The 10,607-nt window shown below is 35.2% G+C and overlaps 1 protein-coding gene and 1 pseudogene across 7 annotated transcripts in view; both read right to left on the bottom strand.

The window, feature by feature from the left end:
• Positions 1–10,607, bottom strand: part of Gphn (gephyrin) — a 559,105-nt gene that overhangs the window by 45,536 nt on the left and 502,962 nt on the right. The gene's annotated exons all lie outside the window — the stretch shown is intronic.
• LOC104877031 lies at positions 6,951–7,673 on the bottom strand (annotated as a pseudogene).

The raw sequence follows: 10,607 nt of genomic DNA, 5'->3' as shown, positions 1-10,607 counted from the left end.
AATAAAGCGTGCTTCAGAAGAATCCTGAGTGTTGCGTGCTCCTTGCTGGTGAGGTGCGCGTGACAATTTGACATACAGATAAGTGAGACATACAGGACTCCAACTACCCATGATCAAAAAAAAAATAATAATAAAAAAAACAAATAAATAAATAAAATAAATAAATCTACACATAGACATATAATAATCAAGATCCTGGAAACCCAACAGAAGAACAAAATACTATAAGCAGTTAGAGAAAAGAAACAAATACATGCAAAGGAAAGCCTATCAGAATCACAGCTGGCTTTTCAACACAAACCCTCAAGTCAAGAAGAGACTGGAGTGAGTTATTTCAAGACCTAAAAGCAAACAACCTCTAACATACACTGAAGTATCCTGCAAAGCTATCTTTTAAAATTGACAGGGAAATAAAATACTTCCATGACAAAGAACACCTGAGAAACTTTATGAATATCAAACCAGCACTCCAAACAATTCTAAATAATATCCTAGAAAAAGACAATGAAAATCACAACTCCATGAGGCCCAACAGAGCAAATCCAGCAGGCGAGGCAAGAAATTAAAGGGAGAGGGGGAAAAATTAAAAAGAGCCAATAACAGGATAAAAACATGACGATGGTAAATCAATACATATCAGTTATAACCATTAATGTTTGGTTTTTGGCACAGGGTCTCACTATGTAGTTGAGACTGACCTGGAACTCACTATGTAGCCCAGGCTGGTCTTGAAGTCACAGCAATCCTCCTGCCTCAGCCTCCTGAGTGCTTGGGATTACAGGCGTGAGCCACCACGCCCGGCATATAACCATTAATGTTAATTGCCTCAATTCACCCATCAAAAAAAATCAACTGGCAGAATGGATTAAGAAGCAAAATCCAACCATATGCTGTATATAAGAAACACACCCAGTTGAAAAAGAAACTCATAGACTGAAAGTAAAAGGATGGAAAACAGTTCTCCATGTGACAGGAACCCAGAAAAAAACAGGGGAAGCTATCTTATTTGCAGACAAAGTAAATTTCAAACAAAAACTAATTAAGCGTGACAAATAAGGTCACTACATCCATGTAGAGGGAACAATCCAAGAGGAAGAGATAACAATCACAAATATATGTGCACCAAATACCTATGCCTCCAACTATACAAAACAAATATTAAGGGACACGAAAAACCAAATAAATACTAATACAATTATAGTGGGGGACTGTCAAAAATAGACACTGTCACAAATAGACAGGCCATCTAGACAAAAAAAATCAACAACAAAATACTAAAACTGAACCAAGCTTTTGAACAAATGGACTTAGCATATGTCTACAGAATATTCCACCCCACAAAATCAGAATATACATTCTTTTCAGCTGCACATGGGTCATTCTCCAAAAGAGACCACATACTAGCTTATAGAACATGTTTAACTAAATGAAAAGGAGTTGAAGTTATCCCATGTATATTATCAGACAACAGTGCAATTAAACTGGAGATCAGTAGCTAAAGAAACCATAAGAACTTCACAAACACATGGAAACTGAATAACACTCCTGTACAGATTCAGTAGAGTAGCTGGATACAAGGTAAGCACTTAAAAATCAATAGCCTTCTTGTGCACAAATAACAGACTCATTGAGAGAGAAATTAGGGAAACAACCCCTTTCACAATAGCATAAAAAAATGAAATATCTAGGAATCGATATAACAAAGGAAGCAAAAGATCTCTACATTGAGAACCAGAACACTCTGAAAAAAAGAGATTGAAGAGACTATAAGAAAATGGAAATTTGGGAAATTTGGGTGCTGTCAACTTTGGAAAAAGTTATCCCAATTTACTGTGGTGAGTTGGCATTGTACAGAAATGGACAGCCATATTGGTCTAAAAATGTTAATTTTTTTATTTTTATTTTTTATTTTTTTTCCATGTGTACAGGGGTAACACATTGTACTAAATATGTAAGGTCATATCTACGTGGGTTTGATTACAGAAACTAATAAAGTATTCTCTAAATAATGAAAAAAGAATAAGATAAGCCTACAAGATCAAGAAGCAATTTAAATATGTTAAGGGACCATTTTCATCTCCAGAATTAAGGATTATTTTAATGTTGCATCATTGCCTTTTCTCTTTTACTTTCCTTTTTAGTTTTATTTTAGGATTCCCTATTTTTAATGTTCATACAGAAATTTCTTTAACTGAAATACCGAGTAGTTTCTCTGGTGTGAAAAACTATAATAGTACACAGGCTCCTAACGAGATAATTAATGTGAAATAGGAAGTAAAGGGCTAAAGGTGTAGGGAAAGTGGGAAGAGTGGGAGAAAGGTAATAAGGGAGAGGAAAAAATATGAGAAACTGAAAAAATGGAAATAAAGTGTTTGTAAATGGGGAGGGGAGGAGGGGGTGAAGGAAGGGCAGGGACAAGGGGAAAAAATGAGAATCAAGACCTATTATGTTAAGGTACAGAATCCCAATGATGAATGCAACTGTATTGTATACCTAGATTGTACCAATAAACTCAATAAAAAGAAAATGGAAAGGTTTCCCTTGTTCCTGGGTAGGAAGAACCAATATAGTGAAAATGGCTATAATTCCAAAACTGATATACAAATTCAATGCAATCCCAATTGAAACCCCACAGTATATTTCACAGAACTACATAAAACAATACAAAAATCCATTTGGAACAAGAAGAGACCTAGAATAGCAAAAGCCATTCTAGGCAACAGAGACAGGATAGGGGATATCACAATCCCCAACTTGAAACTACACTACAAAGCCATTGTGTTCAAAACAGCATGGTACTGGCAAGGAAAAAGACCCAAGGATCAGTGGAATAGATTAGAAGATGCAGAAACAACTCCAGACATACTCAACTACCTCATCTTTGACAAAGGAGCCAACCATCCACAGTGGAGGAAAGAAAGATACCTTCTTTAATAAATGGTGCGGAAAAAACTGATTCTGACTTGCCAAAGATTAAAACTAGACCCCCATCTTTCACCTTGCACTAAACTAAAACTCAAGTGGATTAAAGATCTAAATATTAAAACAGAAACACTAAACTTGCTGGAAGACGAGCTAGGTAGAACTCTTGAAGACACTGGCATAGGTAAAAACTTATGGACAGATCCTCAGTAGCACGGGAACTAGCACCATGAATCAACAACTGGTATCTCATCTTTTTAAAAAGCTTTTGCACCGCAAATGAAACCACCAACAGAACTAAGAGACAACCTACAACATGGGAAACATTTTTTACCAGCTGTTCCTCAGACAAAGGTCTACTATCTAGAATATATAAAAAACTAAAAAAACTCAGACACCCCAAATATAAAGACCTGGTTCAAAAATGGGAATCTGAAATGAACAGACATTTCTTAGAGAAGTAAAAGCAGCAAATAAATACGTGAAAAAATGTTAACATCACTGGTCATTTGAGAGATGCAGATGAAAACAACACTGAGATTCCACCTCACCCCAGAAAGAATGGCTGCTATCAAGAAATCAACTGAGGGAGGGCAGGGACAAGGGGAAAAAATGAGAACCAAGTCCTGTTATGTGAAGGTACAGGATCCAAGTAATGAATGTAACTGTATTGTATACCTAGATTGTACCAATAAACTGAATAAAAAAAAAAGAAAGAAATCAACCAATAACAAATGCTGGTGGGAAAGAGGGGGAGAAAGGAACTCTTTTTCATTGTTGGTGGGAGTGCAGACTGGTATAATCATTGTGGAAATCAATATGGAGATAAATGAAACAACTTGGATTGGAAATCCATTTGACCCAGCTATTTCCCTTCTGGGTATCTTCTCTCAAAAATTAAAAGAATCAAACCACAGTAATATATGCTCACCCATGTTTATAGCAGTACAGTTTGTAATAGCTAAAACTTGGAAATAGCCCAAGTGCCCATCAACTGGAGACTGGATAAAGAAGATGTGGGTTTTTTTCTTATAAAATGGAGTACTACTCAGCCATAAAGAATGAGAAACTAGAGACATTTATAGGTAAGTGGATGCACATTAAGGACATATTTTTAAGTGAATCAATAGGACACACGTGTAAATACCAAATAGTTTCTCTGGTGTGATAAACTAAAAGTGTAAATAAGGGATAAAATGTATGATATTTTGTAATAGGAAAAAAAGGTCTAAAGGTATTGAGCAAATGGGAGGGGAAGGGGAAAGGTAAAAAGGGAAGAGAAAAAATAAAAGAAAAGAAAAAAATGGAAACAGTGTCTTTGTAAATGGGGAAGGGGGAAAGGGAGGCTGATGAAATGGGGAAAAATAAAACTAAAATATGTAATGTAAAGGTACAAGATTCCAATGATGAATGTAACTGTATCTAAAATGTACCAATAAAAACATTAAATAAGAAGAACAAAGATTTCTTCTAAGAAATGGTGGGTACAGAGGTTTCTGGTCACACACTGGGGTGGCTATCTATCTAAATTTAATATTAAGCCAAGTATTTGTCCTCTGAAGAATTATATAATTCTGGTCATCTTGTCATTATCTTGAGGCCTGGTTTCTAACAGATGTGTCTCTGGCCACAGTTGTGGTGTGTTTCACCTTTGTCCTGACACTCTTAAGGACCTAACCCTATCTGACTGTCTATAATATTTCTACTCAACTCAGGCATCTATAATAATGCCAGCCATAAAGTTTTTACATTGTCTGTTTTTTTTGGGGGGAATGGATGCAATTCATTTACTAACTCAACTGTCTTTTCAGTGCCATACTTTCTGTCCTGTTCCTATGTCCTAAGTTTTTTTTTTTATTGTTTATTTTTTTGTTTAGCTGCAGTTTTTGGACTGAAAGGGTTTCCAGTAAGATTCTTCTGGATAGTTGTAGGATACAAGTTTCTAAATTATGTGGAAAGAGAAAATATAGGAAAATATATGAGGGCTATCTAATCTAGGAGAGGAACTGCTACTAAGTGCTGTGGATATAGTAGCTATCAAAGCACACTTTGTCCCAGTCTTCAAGGAGCTTATTATTATCTAGTGGGAAAGAATACCATCCTAACCCAATATAAAAAAAATCCCTTTTCCACTCTGGGCTATATAAGATAGGAATTTCTTAAATATTATCAGGAGACTGGAAAGGAGGGGGAAAATACAAAAGCAGAGTATGCTCAAAGAGCTAATATTTTAACTCAGTTTTGGCCATAACTGTATCATCTGGTACATATAGCATTCTCTGCTTATTAATCTACCCATACTTCCTTGTTTGTCTTTGAGTCTTCCCCCTGCAATAGCTCATTCTACCTAGAACAAAAAGGAAGCTAACAGGTTATCGAACCAGCCACCAGAAAAAGAAAATTAGGATATTTACTGTCCTGTATTCAAGTTAGGAATGGGATGGTGCTTAAAAGCATATAAGCTCGGGCTGGGGATTTAGCTCAGTGGTTCTGCCACCTGCGTAGCAAGTGCAAGGCCCAGAGTTCAATCCCTGGTACCCCCCCAAAAAAGTGTATAAGCTCATATAAATTTATGCCAATTTGGAATATCTAGGCTTGATTAGTTTCAGATTTGGAATGGGGATATAGGATTTGGGAGCTAATGGCAAAAGAAATTTGAAGGATAGAGAGCAAAAAGGTGAACCATGTAGAGACTTATAAAGAAAAAGAGCTTAAAAAGCCAAGAAAAGGTAAGTTGCAAATGGAGAATAAACATGTGGAAATAGTGTGCAGCTAAAGAGAGATATAAAATTGCAATAAAGAGGCTTAGAAGCTGTTTTTTTTTTTAGTATTTTGTTTACATACCCATACCATCTCAACAAGACATTGCTATCCAGATGAAGATAAATCAGTGCTGAATTTGTTGTGTTCTATGCAATAACCTTAACAGTTTCTCCTATTTTAATCTCTATCTTTTTGATTTCACTTCCAAATAGGAGTGTAAGCACTGGAACTTTCTAAAATGTTTTTAGTACTATCTATAATTCCTCCATGGCAAGATCTAAATGTAGGGAAAGGGGGCTTCTAGGTAGAAAAAGGACAGGATAAAAACCTCATTTAAGCTTTACTAAAAATTAATAGGGAATCTTACTAAAAGCAGCTTTTGCCTCTACAATTAGAACAATTAAAAAGACAAAGGTAAAAAAGGAGTGAGAAACCAGATCCAGAAAGGCACCAGGTAATGAAATTACCATAAGAATTTATGAGAAAGAGTTAAGTAAGCATGGAGAAAGCCAGAAATGTAAAAGACCAGGGTAACCAGGCCCTGCAGCCACACACTTCTGATAAAATGCAAAGGGGACAAGGGGCAGCCACTTAAGGATTCTTATTTAAAATGTAAAAGACACAAATACCTATACAGGTATACATTTTTGTATATTCTCACTCTTATTTTTAATTTTTTTTTGGTACCGGGGATCAAACTCAGGACTTTGTGTTTGTGAGGCAGGTGGCAGCACCACTGAGATATTCTCTTTTGTGTCAGTATTACTACACCAGATATACACATGTCCCCTTTACTTAATCTTTAACTCTTAAGCTACCTTTCTGTAAGCCCTCTCCCACTTACTCATCACAAAAAGCAGAAGGAATCAAATGCCAGAAAGAATGTAGACAGAGGTGCCCTGGTTAGAGTCAAAGGCAGCCAGACAGCCAATCAGACTGCCAGAACTTCCAGGTGCCCACGTGGGGAAAAGTGGAGAAAATTACTAGTCCTAAACAAAGGGAGCCAGGGACAAGGGCTGGGGGATATTTGACTTTAAGATGTCCCCCACACTGCCACATAGCTATTCTTTCTTTTTCTAACATTTCCCAAATAAACCATCATCCTTTATTTTGTTATTTATTTTTCCAAAAACACTTTTTATTTATACAGAATCCTAACCACTTGGGTGGCAGGAGTGGGAGAAGTTCTTCTATCAATCCAAGGGTCTCTGTAATGGTCTGTTGTTATCCAACACACAGGCAAGTGGCTTCATGGATTTGGTAAACTAATGACAATGTTTAGTCTCTCTCTGCTCTGTTTCTGTAAGAATCCTGAATTTAGGATTTTCAACTGTTAACTACTCCAACTTGTATTTCTGAAGGTTTGAAATCAATTGAGAGAGCAGGAGGTAGGCATGTAATTGCACTTTCCACTGTCTGTTCAAATGTCCAATCGAATTTCTTCACTTTTTTTTTTCAAGGAAGCTGGTTGACTCACTTTGTTTCACACCTGCTATAGTGGCTTTAAACCCACAGTAATAACGTGTAGGGTCACACCTGTACACCTGAGGGCCTTGTTCTTCATTGATACCAATTAAAATCATACAACAACTAAGTGTTATTTGAGCATTCTGCGTGTAAACTTGAGAAATATCAGCAATTGTTTTACACAGCGTGCCCACAGGACTCTAACAGCCATACTTGTATTTCCAATTAGCTGCCTCATAGCTTGCCCTCTGTATTTGGGATCTGCTGTCTGATGTCATTCCAGTCATCACACACCCAATGTTTTCTGTTATCTTGAATAAGTGAGTCACTGTACTGGAATCCAATAATTTATCAGGAACTCTCTTCTGTGTGACAATTACTGCAGTCTTTTACCCTGACAGCTACTAATGTCAGGCCTCCCTGGTTAATAGCCTTAAAAGCATATTCTACTTGGTAGAACTGACCCTCAGGCAAAAAATACTAATGTGGAAGTCAAACCCAGTGCTGGAACCTCAGGACATGTTGGTGCACCCACTATTTCAAGCCATCATCCTTTATTTTAAAGTCTGCTTCTTTAATTCCTCTGCTTAGTTTACTAACCTAGTAGCTGCATGTTCCAGGGGAGCATCAGTGAATATATTATCCTTCAGTGCAAAATATATTATTTTTTCCCTATTTTTATTCATACATGTGTGTAGTACATAATGTTTATGTTTCTTGTGTGGGATCTTTTGATCCCACTCTTTTATTTTATACGTTTGCAGCATATAATGTTTATATTCCTTTTGTGGATTTTTGTACAATAATACAACCTAATTCCTTTTTTCATCCCCTGTTCCTCCCTTCCCTCTTCCATCCATCCATCCATCAATACCTTTCTCCTTTGTGAAAGATCTATCTCCCTATTTCCTAATATCTATCTTTTATTTTCTTCTTCAGCATTACTTTTTTTCCCCATTGAGTTTATTGGTACATTTCAGGTATACAGTACAGTTACATTCATTATTGGGATCTTGTACCTTTATATGACAGGTCATGGTCTTCAGTTTTACTTTGATATTTAAGCTTGTATGTCTGATTTATTTCACTTAAAATTATGGTCTCAAGGTGCATCTATTTTCCTACAAATGGCAAGTTCATCCTTCTTTATGGCAGTATTCTACTGTGTGTAAATACCACATTTTCCTTATCCATTCATGTGTTGATAGGCATAGTAGGCCTCTTCCAAATTTTAGCTATTATGAAACATAGTGCTACAAACATGGGTGTGCATATATCACTGTAGTTCAATGTCTTTAACTCTTTCAGGAAGACACATAGAGGGGATATAGTCAGGTCAAATGTAATTTCTAGTTTCAATTTTTTGAGGAATTTCCACACTTATTTCCATAATGGTTGTACTAGTTATATTCCCACAGTGTAGAAGTGTTCCTTTTTTCCATAGTCTCTCCAGCATTTGTTATTATTTCATTTCTTGATGATGGCTATTCTTTCTGGAGTAGACAATCTTAGTCTTGTTTTAATTTGCATTTCTCTGATGGTCAGCAATGTTGAGCATTTCTTTATGTATTGTTAGCCATTTGTATTTCTTCCGTAAAGTGTTTATTCATTTCACCTAGTCCGTTTTTCAACTGGGTCTTTTATTGGTGTTGGGGGGGGGTCTACTTTATATATTGCAGATATGAGTTCTGTCGGAGGAATTGCTGGAAAAACTTTTTTTTCCCCATTCTGTAGGTTGTCTTTTCACTCTGTTGGCTATTTCCTTTGCTGTGCAGATGTTTTTTGAATTTGATATGATCCTATTTGGTGATTTTCAGGACTATTTTCTGTGTAACTGTTTTTTGTTTTATTTTTTCCCCCAGAAAGTCTTTGTCTATACCTATGACTTCAAGAGTTTTACCTATTTTATCTTCCAGCAGGTTAAGTGTTTCTGGTTTAACACTTAATTCTTTGAGGATTTACATCTATTTAAAGTTTGTATTTTCAACTGTGGTGGGTTTAAAATTCATAGTGTATGTATAATTGACTTTATCATATTCTTGCTACTTCTTGGGCCAGATAAGACTGTATAAGTTTAATACAAAGTAACTAGTAGGTGCTCTCTTTTATACAATATACAGCTAGACTTTATATGAAAAATCAAACTTGACATCTATTTAAATCTGGTCCTGCCATTTAAAACTTAATCTACATCTACTGGTTTTGATTAAACATTTTGTTATTGTATAAATGAGATACACATATATTAGGCAATAAATCTATTTACATTTGTTAAAACTGTTTCTTAAATTTATAAGCACTCTAAAGATGTCCTTAATTCTTGTCAGTATAGTTACACCCTACAAACCTGTTAAAGGTTTGCCATGAGAGTAAAAACTAATGTATGTAAATATTTTTATATAGCTTTGATACTAGTTATTACTAATCTCATGGTATAGTAAATGATATACAAGTGTACAGGCCTTCAAAGACAGAAAACTGAAAAAATATCTTATCATCCCAACTGGTGACTCCCGGTTAAAGTTGTTAATGGTAATAATCTTTTTAGGCTCAAGTATCTGGCTGTCCCTTACTTGTGTTCCAATTACTTGTGATGAAATATGCATACCAATCCAACATAATATAGTCAGCCAGATGATATAGATACATTTTCTGGCTTATGCTTACATGATTATTATGTACTGTGGTACCTTGGTTTACAAACTTAATTTGTGTTTCTGTTTGTATAGGGAAGATGGCCATGGATGAGTTTGTCACCTGATGTGCAGTTGCAAATGAGAATAAATTTTGCTAAACACTTTTATTTGCGAACTAAATTGTTTGCAAACAGAAGTATTCATGAACCAAAGTATTACTGTAATTGTGTTATAACAAAGGTACCTAAATACTATGGTGCAGGCAGTGTAACTGTGAAAATTAAAGGTTTAACATTAATAATTTATAAAGTATACCTATAAACATTCTACTTAAAAGACACTCTATTAAAAGATATACATTTATGTAAAAGTTTATTTATATCATTTAATATCTTGTAATTTAGTAAAGGTAACTGACTAAAGTTATTTTATACTAAAACAAAAATTTAAATGTGGAAATAAATGTAGAAATTAAATGTAGAAACAATAGCAAAACTAATGATGTTAATATAATATCATCATGAATGTCATGCTAAAATGCTATGCTGCCCTTGATTTCAAATTTTCTCTATAAAATTATAATTGTTATCTGTTAACATTCTACAAAAATTTAACTTCTAAGACAATGATGATTGATAATGAAATAACAGTTCTCTGGTCATACTATGTATTTCAAGGTGCTTGATATCCAGGTAAGATTATGATAGTTAAACCTACTGTTGCCACTGTAATACTGTCATGACTGATTTCCTGAGCGTTCAACCACTGAAGACCAAAGCTAAGAAAAATAAGTGGGGTAAGAAGATAGCCATTTTTTCA

Source organism: Fukomys damarensis, unplaced genomic scaffold, assembly GCF_012274545.1.
Source record: "Fukomys damarensis isolate Sample0158 unplaced genomic scaffold, DMR_v1.0_HiC HiC_scaffold_21, whole genome shotgun sequence".
Lineage (NCBI taxonomy): Eukaryota > Metazoa > Chordata > Mammalia > Rodentia > Bathyergidae > Fukomys > Fukomys damarensis.
Note: the sequence above shows the minus strand (reverse complement) of the source record. Positions and strands in the feature narration are given on the sequence as shown.